Source organism: Gymnogyps californianus, chromosome Z (assembly GCF_018139145.2).
Source record: "Gymnogyps californianus isolate 813 chromosome Z, ASM1813914v2, whole genome shotgun sequence".
Lineage (NCBI taxonomy): Eukaryota > Metazoa > Chordata > Aves > Accipitriformes > Cathartidae > Gymnogyps > Gymnogyps californianus.
Window position 1 is genome coordinate 30,387,491 of NC_059500.1, and position 23,192 is coordinate 30,410,682.

Consider the following 23,192-nt stretch of genomic DNA (forward strand, 5'->3'; position numbering starts at 1 on the left):
ATCCTAGGGTGACACAAGGTAGAGAGGATTGCAGTACCAAAATAGCCAGCAGAAACAGACCCTATGCCTGCTGAATCCCAACCCTGTGTCAAGCAGAGGAGATCCCTATGGTCCTGTTTCCCCATGGGTCTGGGCTCTTCAGTCACTGTTGTGGGAAGTGAACTGACTTTCTAGGTGCTGCCCCTGCTCTCGCTGGAGCTCTTGAGGCTGGAAAACCGAGGTCTGGCATTTCACAGTGGCCCAAAGGAATCAGATGCCAAAGAGCAGGGAAGGCAGCAGGGCTCGGCCAGCAAGTGGGGTCAGGATACACATGGTTGTGGGCTCACAGGATGGCTCATCTCCCCACACTGCTCAGCCTGGAGTAAGTTTGGGAAGATACAAGCTGAAACATTGTCCTGAATGTGTAAATAAAGCACAAAATCAGAGTCTGCCTTCCACAGCACGGGGGGAGGCTGCTGGAGGCTGGGGGATGCGAGGAGCACACTGTTGTGTGGGTACCTCTGGGCCCTGTGCAAATTCCACTGTGCATTGCAGTGATGGAGGGGAAAGGGAAGGGAAGCTTTTCATGTGGGCAAAAACATGGGATTGTCTGTTTTGCCTCTAGTATCTTTTCTGAGTGGCCAGTTGGGTCAAGATACGAGCTGCCTTTGGCCTGGATGCAAGCTTGCTTAGTGTGAACAATGCCCAAACAGCTCTACCTTTCCTCACCCCTGTCCTGTAGCTGTTTCATTAAGTTGCAGACATAGCCACCAGGGACTGTCTGGCATGGACTGTTTGATTAATACCTGATGCAATGAGGCTTTATTCTGTGAGAACATCGGGGGAAAAAGGACCTTCAGGTCTGTTGCCAAACAAGAGAGTCTTACGGCCCGTGCTGTGTGTGGGGCAGGAGGTCATATCACCAGCACCACATCGCACTCAGCCTTTCGTTGCCTGGCCATCACTTTGCATTTCATGTGTCAGGAGGCAAAAGCCAACGGCATCACCCGCCCTCCCAGGTGGATGCACAACTGTCTATAAAAGAAGGGATGTTTTACCAAGTCCAACACAACACTTACCACATCCACAAGCTGTGATATCTTTAATCCGAAAAGGACTTTGATGGTGTCATTGGAGTTTTCCACGGGGCGGACCCATTTCTGATAGCCTTGAAATAAGTGCTTGAGGAGCGCGTCCTCATTTTCAGCGATTGAACTGAAGGCAACTGCATCTGGAAGAGAGCAACAGAGAGTGGGGGCATGCCAGAAAGCAGACGTGGAGAACAGCACGACCTGAAGAAGTGAGGCAGAGCGATGATGTGAGACAAATTTGCCTCTGGGCAGCTCTTGTCAGTAAAATCTGTAGGAATTCAGATGCACAGACTCTCAGCAGAGCCAGGGCGAGGGGAGGGGAAGGCAAGACAGCCCAAGCCCAACTCACACACAAAAAAATCATCAGACCAGAGCAGTGATGGCTTTGTACTAGTTTTCTGTTTTCTGTGGCCTTTTTGTCTTGAGTCAACGTACTTGCCCAGACTTTCTTGTTCATTATTCTTTAGAAGATCCGCAGGCTCAAAGCATCAGGTGCTCTCTTTCACTCTTGAGTAGTAAATATCCAGCCTGATAAAGGCCACCCTGAGAAAGAGTTCTGTTTTTTCAGATACCTGTGGTGTACCACAGAGAGCTGGGGCCACAGGGGAAATCTGGTCACTGTGGGGCAATTCCTGGCTGCCTGGCTTGCAGCTAGAAACAGCAGCAATACACTGTGGGCATTTCAGGGCCCAGGGATTTCACTTGCACTTGGTCAATTTCTATGGCCTTTCTGAGATGGAGGCTGCCCTGCACAAGGATCGGGCTGGTGGAATTTCCTCACTGGAAGCTGCAGGGCTTGTAAACCAGATCTGAGGGAGCCTCATGCAGCACTTGGAAATTAATCCTCCTGCTGGGGTTAACCAGGGGATAGCAGCAAATCGTTGAGAAAGCATGGGTTGGGTGGGCAACAGTATCGGTGGAGCAAAAAGCAAAAGGAGCTCATCTGGCAGCAGGAGGACCTGGATGATGCAACCAGGGCCAGGTCTGCCCGCAACCAAGCACAGAATCATCATGGTCTGTACCTGCAAGACTTGGGACTCCCCTGGTCCCTGCCACCACACTCCCCCTTCCCCCTGCTACCGTGAAAGGGGAAGAGCAGTTCAGACCCTCCATCCTTTCCCAAATGCCAGCCCCACTCTCCATGATGCTGAGGTCCTGACACGACCTCCACCTCTTCCCTTGTGCACACACATGGCACCCAAGAATGAGAAGGATTTCACCTCTCTTCAAAAGCACCATGGAGGAAAAAGGAGCTCATGCTGATCGGCCCTGTGCCACAGGGGTCACAGCCAATATTGCTGTGCCAGCGCTCAAAGGGGACCTCGCAGGGTGCTGCCCAGGGCCCACCCTGTCCCGTCACCACCCATGCCCTGCCAGCCCCAGTGTGAGCAGGGGCTGTGCCCTGGATTGCCAGCCATTGGGTGCAGGATGGGTCTGCAGGCAGAGGGTCGCAACCGAGGGACGGTGCAAGGACCGGGCGATGGGAGAGCCCTGGCAGGGGGGCACAGCTGAGGGGCTCGCACACGCTGTGCAGCAAACATCAGAGGTAAGGCAGCCCACAGCAGAGTCCCTGTGCCACAGGGCGAGAGGAAAGGGCATTCGAGCCCAGCAGCTCCCCCAGAGAGAAAACTGGAGGCAGAGGGTAATGCTCTGCTATGTGCCCGCGGGAAAGGGTGTGACCACAGACCACTATCCCTGTCCGTGTCCTCTTCCCCCAGCAGCTGCTGCCCGCCTCCTGGGCAAGACAGGCCGTGCAGCCTCTTCTCCCTCAGCGGGGTCTATGTGAGGCCATGGGCAAGGGGAAACCTGGCAGGAAGCAGCACAGCTGAAGGACTGCCTGAAGCAAAAACCTGCTCCCATGCCAGCGCTTCCCATTGGACAAAATCATTCCCTAATGCAGTCTGGATCCTCTCAGGATAGCACAAGGTCCAAGCAGCACTGTCATCCCCCACTTCCAGCCACAGCAAATGCCGATTCCTCTTTCAGAAGCAGTAAACTCTGAAGCCTAATGATTGCCACTCACAGGGTAACAATTACTTTACTGTCAGATGTTCTAGCACAGGGCGTGCTTGTCCTCTATTGTTGGACTTGCAGTTGTGGTGGGGTTACCAAACCCTGGGGAGGTGGAGGCCAGCTGGTCAGAGGGAGCTTTCATACTCCTTTCCACCTGCTCTGCACCACAGCCAGGGATGGGCTCATGCAGCTGTCAATACAGTTTATAGCAGCCTCTGCAGCCACCGTGTCTTGCTGCTGGGTCACGAGCCTTTGAGGTCTGCTATTAGCAACTGGGAAACCACAAATGCCCCTTCTGCTTGCTCCAGGGTTTATTCTCACACCAGGGCTAACCCTAGCTCCACCACAGCAAATGGGGGACAGAGTCTGGGGTCTGTCCTAGGAAACTGGATTGCCTGCCCAAACATGCCAGACAGGCATTGCATCCACAACCAAAGGAAGAGAAAGAACCTGTTTCTCCCCCTTCACTACCCACAACCTCAGTGGTCCAATCCCCTGACACATAAGAGTCTCTGCAGAGACCCCGGCTCCCAGCCTTTTCGCTTTTCCTTTAGGAGGTTCATAGGGGTGCGTGGTTGATAAACACAGGAAATGTAACAGGAAAACCATTGAATAGAAAAAATCCACAACCCCAAAACATGCAGGATCAAAACCAGCTTTGTCTTACTGCTGGAATACATTGCTCTGGGTTTATTTGAGTATAACTCCCTGTACACACATAGGCAACCACACACCCCACGGGCATGGTGTCCATGGCTGTGTATGAACTCCCTCATAGGAAACAGTGCCGTTTCACAGCCCATAAATCACATGAAGTCCAAGAGCCCTAATGCTCCAAGAAGGTATAGCAGAGAGGTGGTAAAGCTAGTTTTGGGGCTGGATGTGTTGATTATCAGCTGCTGGGGAAGCCACAGAAAAGAGTGAAAAAGAGTTGAGAAGTCTCACAAAGAAGAAAGCCAGAGGGAACAAGATTGGTGCCCTTATAAGACAGCCTCAGTACTTGCAGGAGGACAGTTTAAAAGCAGAAGTTCTTAATAAGAAGGAAGACATATCAAGTGGAAAAAATAGCCTAACAGCTCCTTTGATCAAGCCCCGTCTGATGATTAAGTTAGATAAAGCCATGGAGAAAACACTGAACAAAGTAGCACTGACTTTGAAAAAACAGAGAAGTGGCCGTAGGACAGATGCATCCCTGAATTTACCGTATGGTGCACAGAGAAGGCAAAAGTTGGGGAGCTCCCTGGCAGGTTACTGCATGTACAAGTAATCGAGCACTGTTTGCCATCTCCCCTCTCCCTCAGGTTCCTGTTTCTCTCTGTGGTCCGTGCCAGGAGCAGTTCCCCACAGGTGCAGGAGCAGGAGGGCTGGGGCAGCGAGTCTGCTAAACAAACATGCAAAACACCCCAAGAAATACAGACAGGACACTTAGCCTTTCATCAGCTCTCCTGAGGCATTTCAGTTTTCCTCCTGGTGATGGAGATTCTCCAATAACTCCCTTTAGCAGTGAGAGTCGAGCTTAGGATTTTTTTGTTAACTTCTACCCAGCGACCACCCCCCACCCCCCCCACCCCACCCCCAGTTATTAAAACCTTGTTGCCAAACTGGCTGTGGTTGCAACACAAAGGCAGCAGCTGATACAACCCTCTTTTGCTAGTCAGTCAGTGTTAAGAAGACGACCAAGGGAAGCCGGCACCTACCTTGTCCCAGCAAGCAGCAGCTAACTGGCCAGCAGAAAAAAATCTTGAACATCTGCAGCTTAGCTTGGAAGAAGAAGAAATCGCACTTACCTGAGCGGCTCAGACACAGTGCAAAGAGCACTAGGCAAAGCATGGGCACCACCGTGGCTTTTCCTTTAAATGTGATCTTTTGTTTTCATAAGCAAATCAGTCTCATCCTAGTAAGGGACTAAAACAATCTAGTTAAAGATCAGGGCAGACAATTGGGTCTGCAAGGCAAGACAGCACCTTTGAGCCTTGTCTTGCCTCATTATGACGCTGGGTAAATCACACTTCATTGATTTTCAGTCAGCTGTCACATCCCGTAAGCCTAAATCAGGGCTCTGGGTCCTAAACTCTGACTGATTTGTTTGTGGTGGTATTTGGGTGGCTATAGCCACTGCGGTCTAGGAGTAGAAGCAAGGCAAGGTTTTTAAGGAGGAGAAATGTCTTTTATTATGCTGCCAGTTACAGCTGGGGAAAAAAACAGGCTGCAGATCAGACCCAAAGATAGATCACATGCCTGAAAGGTTATCTGCTCCAGCTGTATTGGTTGGTCTAATAAAAGGGGCAGCCTCCCTACAGACCTAACTTAGGTTATTCATTTTTCATACTACACTTGCTGGTTTACAGCTGTAAAATGGATTTGGGGGGGGGGAAAAGCAGTAAGATATAGATGGGAAAACAGGGCTGATTTCTAAATTTATATCTCATCACTCATATACAAAACATCACAGGCAACGGCACAGAAATGCTTGCACAGTACTATCTATTGGCACAGCTTAACAGAGTATGTTGCCCCAGGGCCTTGTGTTTAGCAATGAGAGTGATGGAGCCTTTGATTATTTAGCCAGTTCCTCCTCCCCAGCAACACCTTGGACAGGGCTCCCGTCAGAAGCTGCCAGAAATCCCTGACGTCAAAAGGGGTGCGGGTTCCTCTTTTCCTGTCCCCCTGGGAACCCTCTGCCAAGGGATTTCAGGATCTTCTCGGTTTTCTTCCCAAATGAAAGTCACTTTGCCATCTCTCTCCACAGAGGAGCTTTTCCCCTGAACTTTTCAAGTTCAAGGAAGAGTGGTGCAAAATTCTTTTAGTTTGTACCCAGACCTGAAACTGTTCCTGCCTTTTTTCTTTCTGGCTATTTAATTGCTTGCTGACTTTTATGTTGGAAGCCTGTTTTTTTCAGCAACAGCTGGGCCCGTTTCTTGCAGTGGCCCAGGTTTTGGTACAGTCATAAGCTATGTGATTCAGATTTGCATTATCTAAGGTCCTCGCAGAGGACTGATAACTGGCAGCTGTAACCTTGTCAGATTATTCAGCTTCCTGTAATAAAAAAGATGTCATTTCAGTGTGGTTCAAAGTGACGTTGCTGCTACAAGTAACCTTCTTGTAGTGTCCTACCACCTCATTTGTGCTGCTGTGGACTTGCAGCCTGCCTCACCCGTAGCTCTTGGGCAGGCCACCGGCAGCAGCTCAGTGGGTTTGCCTTTTCTGCTACTGTACTGCACACAGGAAATCTGCAAGGGCCCGCATTAGCTTCTTGGCTCTGCCAGTGTTCACCTGGCAGGGCTGGAGGAGCAGCTGGTTTCCTCTGCACCTTTCCTCATCCCAGCTGCAGAAAGCAACTCAAAAACAACAGTGCTATCAAGACACTGTCCTGAATGAAGTGTCTTGTTATCACCAGCTGCTGTCACTACCAGAGTGCTCAGTTTACCCATTAGATCCAGACCAGGCATAAGCCCATGACTCGTCGAGGTGCACAGTAAGGGTCCTTTTTTTATGCTGGCATCAAGAGAACAGCGGACAATTGGCTGGAGTGGTGCAGACAGACAGTGCCACAACCTGCCATAAAGTTGAGTGTGGACTAAACACAATTATCCTGCCTGATGCAAATTTTTCTGCAACAAAGCTACCCCTTAAAAATGTTCTGTGTAGACTACGCCGTGGTTTCCAGCATGTTTCTGGTCCTGTACAGGGCTCAGCACCCTCAGGTGTCATCCATCATTTTTGTTGAACCACAGGATCATGACTGCAAGCCCCAGCCTTTGCCCGTTGACACCTCTGACCGTAATTACTGCCTGAGATCACATCCAGGCACTGCTCTGTTAGGCAAGGCTGTGTCACAGACTGGAGAGAAACCTATTTTCATAAGGCTTTAGTCTGCTGCCTTGAGGTAATGAAGTTAATCTATTAGCTGGCTATAGGAATAGGGGTTTTGCTACTACATGGTAGTTTCTCAGAGGGAAATACGATATATGCTTGCTTTACCACTGCCTCCACACACTGCCTAGATTGTGACAAGAGGTAAGGACCTAGCTTGCCTGGTCTTTGGCTTCCAGAGTTATCTGGCAACCAGAGGAAGGTACTGGAGAAATAAATTGTTTGCTTGCTGATCGTGCTTTCTGTTTACAAGTCCTTATTCAGCCATGCTCTCCAACGTTTTGGGAGGAGAGGTACGCATGAATACTCCATTTTACCAGCCGGGCCATGAAGCATGGGGAGCATCCACCCTGAGATAGCAAATGAATTCCTGGGTAAGACTTGATTCCTCTCTGTTGAGAACCTGCCTTTGCTTTTCCACAGGTTTCATGGGATTTGTAACCGACATGAGGCTGCAATTCCACGCTGCAAACAGCCGAGAGCTGCCTGAGCACAAGCAATGCTGGAACTGGGCCTCACTCTCTGGGCAGCTCAAACTCCTGAGAAAAAAAAAGAGAAATCCACCTAGAGGCTGTGGCAGATGCATTCAATCCCTTAACAAAAATAGCAATAGTTTGGTACAGGCTCCAAAGGAGGTAAAGGCCTGAGCCGTAGCCAGGCCAAGAACTCCCCTAGGAAACCCACAAAGGAACAGAGTGACCCAGTGAGCATTGATGCATGTGAGCTTGCAACACCGATCATGCGATTAACACATGAATAGCGGGTGGCTTTTCCAAGACTCATTTATCAAGGAACAAACAAAGCTGTGGGTACAAGGAGTCTCATGCATACCTTTCCCATTGTATGCAATTTGACTACGAGCCAACCACTTTATTCCATAAATATGACAGCCTAAGTGAGCCTTCTTTGAGCTTGCCCTGCTAGGCAGCACAGCTGCATGGCGGTGATCTCCCCTTGAGCTGGGACATGTCTCAAGGTTGCTCCTCGAGGCAGAGAGACCTTTTACCAATGACAGACCTTTGGATAAGCCCAATTTGAGTTCTTCCTAAATTGCAACTGAACTGCATGCCAGGTGACTCTCCCCTTGAGCAGGGATGCCTCTCAAGGTTTGAGATTCCTTACCTGAGACTAAGAGATCCTTCCTTACCCAAGGTGGAGAGACCCCTTACTCACAACAGATCCTTGGTAAGAGACTGATAGCATGCTGAATTTATACTGATGAAACATTACTAATCCATGTAGTTACTCAATATTAATTGTTACAAACTTTGCATATATAATCCTTTAGACATAAACTGTTGACCAAGTCTGGGACTAAGTCTGGATCCAGCCACACCTAGACTCCTCTTTGAGAAGGAGTTTAGAAAGCAAGTGGGTCCATTCTGAACCTTGTGACTCAACAGGAGGGTCTTCCTTAGACTTTTGCATCTCCGGTCTCTGTGTAAATCATTCTAGCTCGATTCTAACTTGATTTTCCTTTGTATGTTTATTCCATGTAGTAAGTAGTAGAGTGAACCTTGCCATCGAACTTTGTTAAGTTGCACTTTTACAACTTCATATTAAAACCACTTTTGCTAATACCTTTGACAGTGATTCTTTAAGATATTTAAATCACTACTCTGCCACAGAGGCACAAATCCATCAGTTTGAGCCCACATGGTTAATATTAGGAGCAACTGAAAACTTGAGGTTATGATAGAGAGTGCCAAGCCGTGTTACCCGAAGGCGTCACGCAGGCAAGCATGGAAAACGCATTTTCCAGGGAGAGCTGGCAGTGCTGGCTGGCAACCAGAGGATGAGGAATCTGGACTGAAGGGAGAAGGACGGTGGGGAGGAAGGATGTGGATGGGAGATGCTGTGAACCAGAACCGAGAGGCCCCATTTCCAGAACCAAGAGCCTGAGAGGTGTTTGCAGCACTGCCAGGGTTGTTAGCTGCAGGGAGACAGAGGCTGCAGGGGCAAGGCTGTTGCAGCAGCTATGGGGCAGGATGCTCCTTCCAGGTGGATGTGCCTTCTCCCTCCCCAACCCGCCTCAGCCTCCCTAGTCCCTGGGGCTGGTGTGCCAAGAGCCAAGGGAGGCACGCTTGGGTGCCAGTATTTGGGATGGAGCCAGGCTCTGCAGAGCTCCCAAGGGAGGAGGACTGACTTTGTGCCATCTCGCACCACACAGGGAGCCAGCGGGTGAACGCCAGCCCCGAAGGAGTGAGGGACAGTTTCTGGAGCACAAGCGGGGTGGGAAAGGGCAGCACTCCTGGAGCCTCATCTTTGCCCTGGCGCTTCCCCTTCAATCCTCTCTGTTCTCGGTCCTCACCGTCAGCAGACACGTCTCCCCGTCAGCAGCTTCCTAAAACATGCATCTTCTTCGGTTGAGGGATGTCTTTAGCCCAGCTTGCCAGCAACTTTTGCAGCACCAGGCACTTCCACATGCCAGAGGACACAGAGTTTGCAGCCAGCCATCCACCTGCCCATAAACCCTGAAACCTCTCTGCTCTCCCCCAGCTCCCTGTCTCCCCCCAGGCACCTTCCTGCTGTCACTCCTCTTGGCTTGCTTACAGGCCCCCCCACCAACAACTTCATTCAGTCTTTCCCTCCCTGCTGTTTGCCCTCCATCCCTTCCTCCTCCTCCACGCACCCTTTTCCCGCGGGGAGTTGCACTGCATCCCACAGTCCTTCATCTCTCCCGCGGTGCCCCAGCACAGCCGCCACTTTCCTCCTCCTCCTTTTTTTCCTTCTCTCATGCCGAGAGAAGGTCCTTTCACCTTCTCCTCGCCTTTTTCCTTTTCAGTCTCCGTTGTGGACGTTTCCCTCCCTCCTCTCCCGTGCTGTTTCAGCACCCCTCCCTGGCAGGACCCGGGCAGTGCAGGCAGCACCGCGTTGAGGTGCAGGCAGCACCGCGTTGAGGTGCAGGCAGCACTTTCGCCGGAGTGCCCAGGGCCGCGCTAAGTTCAGGTCTGTGGATATAACTGGTCCGTCGGACTTGTTTGGGCTACAATGCAGATTACATGCTGTGTGAGCTTTATTTGGGAGCCCAGCGTAACGTGTACAGTTTTGAAAACTCATGCTTTGAATGATGCATTTGTAGCTGGAACTCTGCATAATGTTAATTGGGGCTAGATAGCAAGCTCTAAAAATATGTAGGGATTTTGCACTTGTGCATGGGCCTGTTTGTGGCAGCAGTTACAGCTTGCCTGAAGAGATTTAACCTCTTTCACATAGTGGGCAAGGGAAAAAAGGTCTTTGTGTCGGCTGGGGAACAAGCAGGCACTTAGCACAGCAAGCTGGGAAAGGGCTGATGGGAACCCTTGACAGAGACTGCCAGAAAGAACTGAACTCAGATTCAGGCTGTGTTCAGACAGTTGTTTCAGCGGTGACCAGGCTCTGCAAGTGCAGGGACAAGGTTTTGCAGAACAAGAGCCATTCTAGTCCTGGGTTTCCTTGGCACCGTCCTACCGTGACAAACTCCTGCCTGCCTTCCTTCCCGTTTCCACCACATTTACGTGAATGCAGACTTGAGACAGCTTTGAGTCCCTGTGCCTTCTGACAGTGTACAGTCCATGCAACTGCCTGCTGCCCGTTTCCCTGTAAAAACCTTCCACTGCTCCATTGGGACTGGAGACACGTAGGGAGATGGACCTTTTGGAAGCGCATAGGCTCTTCACCACTGTATGCACATTAATATTTCTAATAGATGGTGCATTGCCCTGTGCATTAGACTCTTTGTGTTGCTTTTTCAGTTCTAACTTTACAGCAAGGTCTCGTTCAGGATGTGGCACCGTCTCTTGGGGCTCTGTGGTCAATTCCTGCATTTTGGTGACACTAGCTAGCTCTGAAATATGATAATTTTCACAACTGTTTGGTCTGAGTTGATAACTGTAAACAAACATCTGGCTCAGCTGTGCTATTTTCTCAGCTTGTGTTTTCATTTTATCAAGCTCATCTCTGCTTTGGTAAATGCTCCTTGCAGCCCAAATTTTATCTGCAGCATCATGGACTTGCTGTTCAGATGTCAAGGCCTGGAAGACTTCAGGGGTAAGCAAAGTATTAGCAAGGGTCAAGACTTTGCAGGGTGTGAGAGAAAATTCTGTTTTGAAGACAACTGCTCCGGAAATGACAGAAGCGCCTGGTTCACGTCTATCTCTGCATCGACCTCTCAGCCTCTCGTTTTCGGTGGTAACACCTGGTGCCTGGGAGCCCTTATCCCAACACACACAGCGCTCCATGGCAAGAGGGAGAGCCGTTGTCCTCTTTTCTACTTTCTCCTTCTGATTTAATACAGGCTTTTTATCCCCAAAGCAACCGTAAAACCCAAAGGGCAATTCCTGCCGCGTCCTATGGCCTCGATAAGCTGCCTGAATCCTGGCAGCAGCTTTGTTCATTTCGTCCACTTCTCTTCGGACGCAATAGCCCCGCCACACAGCCTGAATGGTGGAAGCTGACAGACTTTCTTTTTGGAGCTGCTGTATCTGGCATGGGAGGGTGAGGGACTCCCTTGGAGACACCATAGCAAAATCAAATGCTTTGTCAGAAATTGGATGAGGTCTACAAGCTCTGTTCCTGCCTGCGTTTGAGGGCATTTGCTCTTTACAATCTTTTCCTGAGTTAGCAGAGATGGTTGCTTTGTGGGTCCACATCGTCCACACACGATTCACAAGGAGGTTTCTTTTTAGCTTTAGAAATATATCTTAACACAGATAATAATTCTCTATTGTCCAAAAGATGAAAACATAACATATTTGCTAGGAATGCTTGGAGGCCTATATTCTTTTGTCTGTTTCTTCATTATATTACTGGATGTTGTTCCGGTGCTTGTGGCTTTTTTCATGATGTTTCAATAAAAAGAAATGCAATTGCTGTTGTGCATTTTCCTCTGCTGCTCTATGCCTCTTGCTACCTGCTTGGATTACAGAAAGACAGTTATTTCTGCAGTTAACAAGTTCTCCATCCTGTGCATTTTCAGCATCTGTATTAGGAGTTGCATTTCTGTAGAAAAATGTTGTATATTATATATATTATATACTCAAATCTGCAAGTACACAATAGCCTTATCAGATTGTGCTTCATGAACACAACCCTCATACTCGAATTTTTGTACATCATGAGTTGTTCTACCTTTTTTTTTTTTGAAAGCTACTATTTTTACAGAAAATGCAGCAACAGTACCAATTGTCTCAGCGACATTCAGCCTCACAAAACTCGGGCTGAGAAACGTAGCTCCTCAACATGGGCCGCTGAGCTACAGGACAGATACCCGTGCCTCCATCTTTAGCTTTCAGAAATAGATTGGAAGAGGCCAGAAGAAAAAAAAAAAACCAACCAAAACCAAACAAGTGTTAAATCCTTGCTTGGGTGCCGAGGTGGCCACTTTCTGGTTCATTCAGACTTATTCTGACCATTTCCCTTCACCTTGAGGGCTCTTCAGAAACTTTGCCCTGCCAACCGTTCAGCAGCAGCATGCCTCGTCAGCCCTTATATGCCCTCCTTCTCAAAACAGGAGCCAGGAATGTTAAAAGGCTCCCTGTTTGGCTGACAGACTATGTGAGTGCAGTACAGCCACCTCACTGAGGCACAGCTTTGCTGAGATTTTACATGCCTGACTTTCTAGGTGCCCAACAAATGAGAAGATGCTGAAGTCCTGCAAAGGGAAACCAAGCCTGCTCTGCTTAGAAACGCTCCATCTCCAAATGGTGGCTGGGTTTGCTTAAGTTAGGAGCTAGCGGCAATGCCAAGCATCTTCAGCCACCCAGGATCCAGACTGTTTAGTCCTCCTGTGAGCAAGACCCCTGATGTTTGAAATGCACCCATCTTTCGCATGATATCAACTGGTTGCAACTCTTGCCCAGGAAGAAGGAGGCCTGGGCCCTGGGCTGGACCAAGCCTGGACTCGTATTTTGGAAGCTGTGGCACGCCGAGAGCAAAGTCCTAGCTACATTACAGTCAAGAATTTTACAATGTGGGAATTTTGACATAGCAGTCAGGACACTCAGTTGAACGGGGCAGCTCCTATGAAGTGCATGCATTTTACTTTGGATCATCCCTGCTTAAAAAGCAGAAACTGCTCTGGCAGCAGCCAGTCAGCAGACCAGACCTCGCTTCTATCACAGTGGTCACCCTAACCAGCATCATAAAGCCAACTTCTCCATGGGAAAACAGTGGTGGGGGAGTTTGCAAGAGGTTCTTCATTTAATACTTCCCGCTAACTCGCTTCTGTCCTTCTCCAGACACGTCACAGCAGGGCTCAAGTCAGCCCACTGCCGTTCTGAAGACTGCCTCCTGATGGTTTAAGCTGGGATGTGAGCCTTCTAGCCAGCGATGCCTGCTTGCCATACGGAGTCTGTATTGTTTGGGTTAATGTCAAATAATTTATAAAGAATAATATTTATTCCTTCTAGAGGTTTCTTAAGATTAGACAGAAATGTTCACAGGTAGGAACCAAAGAGAGAGAATATGTAGAACTATCATTTTGAACATCTGTGGCATATTTTGGGCTTCCATTTTCACTGGCTCATGAACAGATAGTACACTTAAATGTAGATCCAGAAACCAGCTTTCACATACAGTAACTTCTGGAATTTCCTATCCATAACAACTTATTATACGAAGCAATTATTTCCAGTTCAAAAGTAGATATAGACCCCTTGAATGTCTACCTATGTGCTTAAAATTTAGTATTGTCTACCTCCAGGTATTTGCTTGTTACACTAAAGTTTTTCACAGTTGTGCTTATGAATATGTACAAACAAAACCCAGGTAGACTTCCAAGTGGCACAAATGAAACCATGGATATTAGGTGATTTTTCAGTGGTTTTTCAGTTTTCATACCAGATGTCTAAGGGTATTGAGTATAGAAGAAATAAAGGCCTTGGACATACATGTGTAATAGCCTGTATCTACAACAGAACAGTTCTGAGTAATACCAGTTAGCCTGGGACTATGGAAACACTTGATGTTAAACATGAGTGTAAACAAAGCACAGTGTATCAGATGCCTTCTCAGTTTCCGAGTGAAGTCAGAGTATGTTTTTTATGTAATTTGCAAAAGTTAACTTTTAGGCAACATATTATCATAACAGAAGGGATGTGAAGGCAATGTTAGCTAGTAGAATGTCCTGTAATTATTTGGTGGCATATGTAACCAATGGATATATCTTAAAACTGTGTAAGTTCATCGAATAGTTTAAAGTTTTAAAACCACAAACTGAGAGGTTTTGAGACCCAAAAAGCTCTCTCTACTGGATGATATCTTTGATATCTGTTATTTATCTTGCTTCTGACAAGCCGGAGAAGTTGAATACAAAACCGAAATGTTTACAGCTTCACAATTCACTAGAAAGCGTAATTGATGTTACTTATAAAAATAGGTAAAAACTAGATTTGCCTTTTCTACCATGCCAGAACATCCTATTTCCTGTAACTGTTTTAATGGCCTGTGCCTAGTGAGAAGACTTAACCTAATTAAAGGTATTCAGGTAACTTCATCTAATAGCAAACAAAGGCTGGGTTGGAATAACTCCCTGAACTGGGAGCACAGTCCAACAGTTTGTGTGTATTGGTAGGAGGAGGCACATATGGGACCACAGCCAAAATGCTCTGCAGACTACTCCGACGGCGCAGGAGGACTGGGGCTGGGAAGAGGTCCAGCTCTCCAAAGGAAGGCTGCTAAGCGCAGGGCTGATAAGCGACCCTGGCAGGTCGTCGGATGACGGGGAAGAGTGCCAGGAGACAACTTGCCATGGCTCTTGTAGAGCTTGCAGAACAAATGCCACCCCCACTAAACTCCACAAAGGCCCCAAAAGCCCTTTTAACTGCCTCAGGCCCTAATGAAACAATCTGGGCTGCTGTCACCCTTCTCCACGTTGTCACCCTTATTTGTCCTCACTGGGGCAACTCCTCACATTCACTTCCAGTGCAATGTGCCTGCCTCAAACAATGTTTCAGTCAGCCAACAGACTGGTTTCATAACGTTTGCAATGTTTTGAGGCTCTCAGCAAGCCCAGAGAGCATGACGCATTAACTCCAGACGCATCAGACAATCCGGAAAATCAAAAGGAGCAAAAGAGAAGACTGCAGGAACACTTCAGAGTTTAATTTCTCTACAGATAATGGGGATGACCGTTTGGGTAGGAATGCTGTCAGACACCTTACTCACTCAGGTAAATAACCATTTATCCTTGCAGCTGGATTTTACCTTAGCGTGATATCACAGCAGCGCAGCAGACTGTCACACTGCTGTGGAGCCCATCATCTCCCATTGTGACATCACGAGCAAACACTTAGCAGCTGAAGCCATATATGGCTTCATGACTTTGTTGCCGAAGAACGGTGCTGCTCACTCTTGTCTGAGACAATGACACTGCCCCCGTGCCCCCTCTTCTGCACAAGGCTGATGAGAAAAACCCATGGCGGACTTTCCAACGACACAATGATACCATTTTCAGCAATACAAAGAAGAAATCCCAGCCCCATGGGACTCAGCAAGGCTTTGCCCAAAATGTTCAGAGTTAGGCTTTCAGCATTTCAGCGCAGGCAGGACTTTTACTGTTGATTTCTGTGGGAGGAAAGTTATGCCAGAGACATTGCTCAGAAAGCTCTCAGCTCCCCTGAGAATCACTGAGCTCACTTTTATACCTTTTATATATATTGTCTTATATATAGAAATCAAAAGACAAGTAGAATAAAAGTAAAAAACTCAGCTTGAAAGCACAGAGAGTAAAACCCATTGAAATAATAAGCAAGCCTCCTCTTTCCTCAGGCCAAACTCATCCATTAACCTGAAGCAGTCTTCAGCTGAGACATGCTTTTCATTCCATTTCTGTTTCCAACAGTGTTTTGCATTTTCATCTCTGTGGCACATTTTGTAGTATGAAACAGTAAAAAGTTACCAGTCCATAATAAAAGGTTACTGCCCCACATTCCAAATACCCCAGCGCTCAATTGCTGACAACCTCTGTAGCTGAGCAGGTCAGTGTCTCATTACTGTGTACCAAAGATCAGAAAAGGCAAATGTGGTAAGAAACACAGATGTTTAAGTTCTGAAAGTATTAATAGAAAAGATCAAATGAATCTTTGGTAAGAGACAAAAGTGATGCTGTAGAGGAGCAAGGCAAGGGACACAAAATAAAGTCAGAGAAAATGAGATAACATTCAAGATTAGAAGAGATTTCTGGCAGGGAGAAAAGTCTTACTTCTGCAGTGATATCTCATCACAGAGATGATGGGTTCAGTAGACAGCATGCTCACAAGACTTTGTGGTGATTGTACTGTGAAAAACAAGCAAGGCCAATGTCATCTACTGCATGTGTAAGCTTATGATTTCTTCTGTGACAGAAGGAGTAAAAGGTGTTGAAGGAGGCTGTTTTTTGATTTGGTGTAGGAATCCAGTCTGTCTGGCAGCATTGGGAACAACACAAGAAAGCACCATTTGCAGACATTATTTTAGTTTAATTACATCTTATCATTGAAGTTATATACATGTCAATTACCTGACAGCTATTAAGCTGGTGTATCATGAAGCAAAAAATGTAAGTCATAACAACCTTAGTAGACAGGCCAAGAGGTAAATGTCAATATTGATGAAAGAATGGTTATCAACACAGTGATACTGTTAGATTAATTATAATGTCATCATAAGCTTGCTTGAACATTTGAGTGTAAAAGATATTACATATATATATATATATATATATATATATATATATAGTTTTTTAGTTATATGAAAAGTTACCACCAGGAAATCTGATTTTGTCAGCTGATGGCAGTATCGAAGAAAGGTAACTCCACTGATACTATAACTGTGGTTTGTGTGTGTGTATTTTAAATAGATTACTCCAAATAACTAGAGTTCCTCAAGCTGAAATAGCCACATGCACCTTCACTTGGGGGGGATAGACATGTTTCCTATTACCCACGACCAGGAGATTTCCATGCTGTAGTACCTATAGTGCAGAACCTGCGCAGTTCCTCGCCATGCTGGACACATAAATAAACTCCAAGCAATTTCAGTCCCTTGTCAGTCAAAGAAAAGAAAACTAATAAAAAGATTTTCCTGTCTGGACTCAGAAAGAGAGAAATGAAGATAAAAACTGAATGTACATACAGACTACAGAATTTGAGGTTATTGATAAATAAATTCTTTTTCAGTCCTTGGACATAACACCACAAATATTCATTCATCTGGCAGTGACTCCTGGAGCCCCTCAGATAAACCGCCACCACAAAATCACTTGATAAAATACCATATCAGCTCAGGACACCTATGAGACAAGCCTGCAAGTGTAGATCAAGCTTAAAATATTGGAAATGGAAACATTTATCAGCAAGGCCAGCCTCTGTGGCCTGAGCTTACGTGGCATGTGCTCTAGCGAGAGCAGAAGACCCCACCTTGGTGTCTCACAGCCAGCTTGGAAACAACTCTCTCTCTGTTTAGATTTTCTTTGCGTCCAGGTGCCATTCCTCTGGACCCAACACCATCAACATCAGTGAATTGATGAATGAAGAGCCTGATCCTATTAATGCAAGAAAAGAAGAAGAAAAAAGAAAAAAAACACAAAAAAAGAGCGAGAACTCTGGACTGAGCTGTGAAAGTGGGTATCCTGAAGCTTCCTTCTCTGCAGCGTCAGCTGCTCTGGTTATTATCCTAAACCTGAAAGTGCGGGTGGAAGTCTTGGGATTTATTAAGCCCAGAACAAGATCCCTTCCTCTTAACAGAAAAAAAAGTACCACCCCTGAAAATTCCTTCCTTTCTGAGCCATGGGTCCAGACTGTAAAGCACCTGAAGCCAAAAAAGTTCACTTCTTCCTGCAAAAGACCTGTGTGAGGACACTCCTGAAAGAGACGGGGATGTGTGGGGATGTGTGACTGACCCCTGCAATGGAAGAAGGCCCAGAGGAGATGGGCAAGAATGATGAGCTCGGGGAAGAATGTAAGGAATAATGATGAATTGTCATAAAGAAAGCTGAAATTATCTCAACACAAGGGGGACTGGATGATAACCTTTGTTTTAGGTATACAGCTGTATCACTCAGTCATCAGATTGCATAAACAGCCTTCCCTGAAATAACTACTCAAGAGTAATATTTTCCTGAGCTAGCCAGACCGGTATGGGAGGGGAGTCTGTATGTGACTCAGCCCAATATAAAGTATAAAAACTGAACAACTCACAAAATCAGCTTGGAAGAGAGCAACTGGCTTGAGCTGGGTTTAACCCACATATTCCTTCCCGGCAACTGGGGGACACACGGTGTCATGATGGCAAACTTTTAGAGACCATTAATGGGAATTTGTACAGTACGTTTGTATTGTGATTCCACTGTATATTGCAATTGCTATACTGTGCTTGTGCTGCGATTTCAGTATATTCCTGTATCATTCTGCCAAATCAAAGTCCTGGGTACATCTGTGAGAACCTGGTTAGAGAGTATTGGACTCTGGCTGGGGGCTGGTAAATGAGCCCAAGACAAAAGAAGAAACCATTGCTGAAGGCAAGACTTCCTCCTTTTTCTGGATTACCTGTCCCAGGCCACTGAATTTAAGATCTCCCAATAGGAAATCACATGTCTTTCACAGACTCAAATACTGAAGAGTTAGTTCATCTGTAGATGACTAGTATAGCCACAGACCCTGAACCTTCAATAGTCACATCCAGTGAAACCTGAAAGGAAATGAGAAGCCTGCCTAATTTGCTCAAGTCCTCCCTGAGTTAAAAAAACTACAAAAAACAAACAACTAGCCTCATGGTATTCTCCATGCTCCTCCCTAACTCAAAGACATTTTAATAGACCGCTAACTAAAAGGCCTTTTAATAGCCCACTAGAACCAATTAAGAAGCAGAGGATGATCACTTTTTCAGAGGTTCTGGAATGTGTGAGCCCAGGGCTTACAATCTATTTTCCCTGTACAATGGGAGGAGGCAGCTACAGGAGGATCACTAGATCATTTTGCACGACAGGCAATAAAAGGCTTGATACTCAATGCTAAATGAACTAATAGTGGCAGGGATGTGGAGAGATTTAATTATTGCAATGATTTAATTATGACAATGTAATGTATCTATTCTCAAGAGACATTCTTGAAAATTTCCTTCTGAGTAACTGATTTAAATGTTTTCTTTGACTTAAGAATATTTAAGATGACTTTCCTTTGGGAACTGTTTCAAGTTATTCATAGTGGATTAAACAACAGCTTTGCAACACATTTTTTCTGCACACTTTTAAACTCCTTCAGTCTGTAAAATACTGTAAGGCCTTCTGCCCAATTTGTGCAACAAAATGCTGCAGTTCCATCAAAAGATCTCTATAAGAAGATAAAATTTCCGTTGAAAGCATTGAACAGGCACAAAGAGAAATTGGTAATAGCAATTACTGTCATCATCATATTTTTGAATCGTGTATGCTGTTTCGCTCTCATTTATTAATAAATCATTACCATGGCTAAAGTATGGCAAATAACCTGCTGTGCTTAAAACAGCAGAAGTTACAGACCTGAACTTGCAGTCATAACAGACTGTAAGCATCAACGTGCTTTGGCAGATTGCGTTTTGGTTGTTAAAATTAGACAATAGCTCAAAACACCCCTTTCCACCCTGCCAAAGCCACCTGATGAAGGTGTAAGCTGACAGGAAACAGGTAAGCCTATAGACTAAAACCTAAAACAGATCTTAGGAAAGAAACAAAGCAAAAGGGCAACTGGGAATAACTGCCTGCTTCCAGAGAAGCATGTAATCGGAGAAGTCTTTTGAAATGGACCTAGAAACTGTTGTGGTTTTAGTTTTACCCAAGCAACCACTTCACTTTCCTTCTTCCTGCATTCAAACTGGGATTTGCCTTGCACTTTCTTCAGCTGCAAGAGAACTCCTTCAAAATTCACACAGGGCACCTGTACCCTAAACCCTATGTAGAGCTGAAGGAAAATGAAATCTCAGCAAGACAGAAGGTTTCTTGGAAATCTCAGTTTCATTAATTTGCTGCCGCAGTTGTTAAGACCACGCTAGCAACAACATAGACAAGACGGCAACTGGAAGCAGAGGAGAAGAAAGGGCAGTGACAAAGGACTCCCTCAGTGTGACAAGCAGGAATCCAAGTATTTAGCTATTCATTTTTTCCCCATAAAACATACCTCTGGGTTTGAACTGCCCCAGTTAGACAGAGAAATCTAATACTTTGAAGAGGTGTAAGGAGAAAAAAAGTAAACACTACACACAGGTCAGATACCCTACCACGGCAAAAGGGAAATTGGGGCAACAGGGGGAAACAAGTCAACACTTCTCTTTTCAGAAACAGCTCTATTTTCTGCCTGTTGAAGCATCAGCCCATTTCAAAACATATCTCTCTGTCCACATTTTAAGGATGGAGCATTTTTGCCAATTTCACTGCTTTCTAACTTCCTTGAATGTTTTGCATTTATAAAATAGGCTTCAATGAAGTGCAGTTGCATGCATTTAAACAGTGTTAGCTACTTCATGCGCAATTGGACAACCACATGCCATTCTACATTCCCACCTCCGCTTTTTAACTCCCAATCACTTTTTTCAGAGATGTTTACGAAATCACTGCTAAGGGCAGGTACCAGTTGTGGCCAATACAAACAGTAAGTAATGCAGCCCTTTTTTGCAGCTGATTGTGTGAATGTAACAGATCCCACTTCAAAAAAAGGAAATTTTAGCAAATGCTTGGGGAACAGATTGTGCTTATTAAGTTTACATGAAAAGCTACAATTCCTTTCCTAGTCTGGCCTCTAGCAGATAGCCTTCATCTTCTCTTTCTATATTGCTATCAATCAATCAGAGAGATTGCAGTATAGTGTGGGGTAGGGCACACTGCAGGACAGTCAACTGCTGAAAGACAATCAGTTGTTTCCATGCCAGCCTTTTTTCCCCACTTCAGAGCTCTGCGATATTGACAGCCCTCATGGGCCTAGCAGAGTCCACACCTAGCCCTAACATCACTGCATCAGGAGTTGGAGAGGGTTTTTTTAAAGGGGGGGGGGGGGGGGGGGGGGGGGGGGGGGGGGGGGGGGGGGGGGGGGCAGGGAAGAGAGAAAAATTCAAGCCCATTGTCAGAATGGACTGCATTTCTTCTTTGAAAAATCCTTTGATAATAGGAAAGGAAGCATCAGCAATTGGGCAGCAGTCCCCTCTTCAACCTGGTACTACTGAAACCCTGAAGACAAGCAATAATCACCCCTCTCAATGGAAGGAACATTTACTGGAGTCAGCCATTAAACCAACTTCACCAACATGGAAAGCTTTAACACATAAGAACTCTACACACCAGCTATCTATCACTGTGCCTTAAATTTACCTTGCTGACTTACTTTTGTTGGGCTGCTTTTCTGGAGGGTTATGATGCTAAAATACCTGAAGGAAGGGCCCAACAAGCACAGCAGCCAGAGGATAAGGTGGGGGGAGACAGGGATCTTTGGCCAGGGTGGAAGGAAACAGTGCTGAACGTTAAGAGTATAAAGTTACCCTCATATTTTCAGAAGCAGGTGATGTAATGCAACAGCTCATTGCAGACGGAGGAGAGGACTTATTTCTCCCCAGTTCCTGGCCCGGCCTTTTTCTCGTATCAGATCTGATACTGTTGGTCTTCCTCTGCCTCTCCACTGCGAGCCAAACCTGCTGCTTTAGTGAGCTGAATTGCCCCACAGAAGGGCGCAACCAGCACCAGAACCGGTGCAAATAAGAAGGGTGGTAATGGGAGTACAGAGCCAAATGGCGGGGGGAAGAGGGGGATGGCAGGAGCACCCCAGCCACAGGGGTGTGGTATTGCAGCAACCCACCATGCCTCAGGAAGTCACACTTTAAATTCCCGGAGAGTAAGAAGAAAGGGTGTTTTGCAGAGAAAACAGAAACAATCTGCTATCTGGCCACACATGCCAACAGCATAGCAACAGTTGTTTAAACGTCTTTTCCTTGTCACTTTTTGAATTTGAGCATTTTCAAGGTTCTTCTTAAGTATAAAGCGTAACAGCAACAAGACTTACGAACACTGTGAGAAAAACCCGGCATCTAAACCAGGCAACTAGTTTAGAAAAAAGATACAAAATGTCAAGCTAGTTTTGGCAAAGTCCTGGGAAAAGAGGAGAGAGAGCAGTTAAAAATCTAACACACCATTTGCTTTTTAATCAGGTATAATAAATGTACACAAAAGGATGCATCAGCATTTTTGTTCATCTTAAGTATAGGAAATGGTAGGGAAAGTAGATACATGGCATGAGTGAGGTCAGAAGTATCAAGACTGGTTTGAAACATTTCAAAATGTCATGCTAAGAGGATATTATGGGAAGCTTTTAAAGCCATCATGAACACGGCTTGATTAGTATCAGAGCTAGAATCCACACTACACACAAGTTTGACATGGACTGAGAAAAGTAATTTTCCTCATGTCTAATATATCCAGGAATTTCAGCTGTGAAGGCTACCATAGGGTTAGCACGATGCCATTTTTTCTGGTTTTGAATGAGTTTTATTGACTAAACAAATTATTGGACAGTAAGTGCAAACTGCTGCACTACTTTGTCATGCTCAATTCATTTTTAGAAAGGGTCTTAATAAGGCTGAAAGAGAGGCAGCAGCATTTGAGATATTAAAAACCAGTCCAGCACCAAGCAACTCCCAAAGTCTAATTCCGTAACTGCCCTTTGGTGGATGCCTTTTGGGGAGCAGGGGGGGAAAAAAAAAAAAAAAGAAAGAAAGAAAAATCACAGTATACTGCAATGAAAGTCACAAATGCCTGACACTCTGGCTAAGTAAGAAAACTTCTTCATTTTATGAAGCTACACACGGTTGAGATGTGAGTTAAGACCAACAATTTCAAAGACGAGGACAACATTCCACCCATTACAGTGTTTATGGGAACATCACACTCCAACATACTGGGGAATGTATACTATCAGGGTACTTTTGAAAAGCAGTCACCCTAAACAGTACACTGCCTTCCTGATCCTGCCAACAGTCCAATAACATATATGTTCAGTGCAGCACTGCACTTCAAGAGTATTTTTAAGTGCCCTCAAAACAAAAGCCTCTTCCACAGCTCTCGTCAGCTATGCTAATGAATTCTCTGCATCTCCCTCACAACACACACGTGGTGAAAGGTTACTCCAAAAGAAGAGGTTCATTTACATACCTCACCAAAGGGATCCAGAAATTAGACTTTTTGCAGTGCTTTGAAGGCATAGCAAACTGAGGTTGGCAGTTTTCCCAGGCTGAAATGTGTATCTTATCTTTCTCTATCTTTCT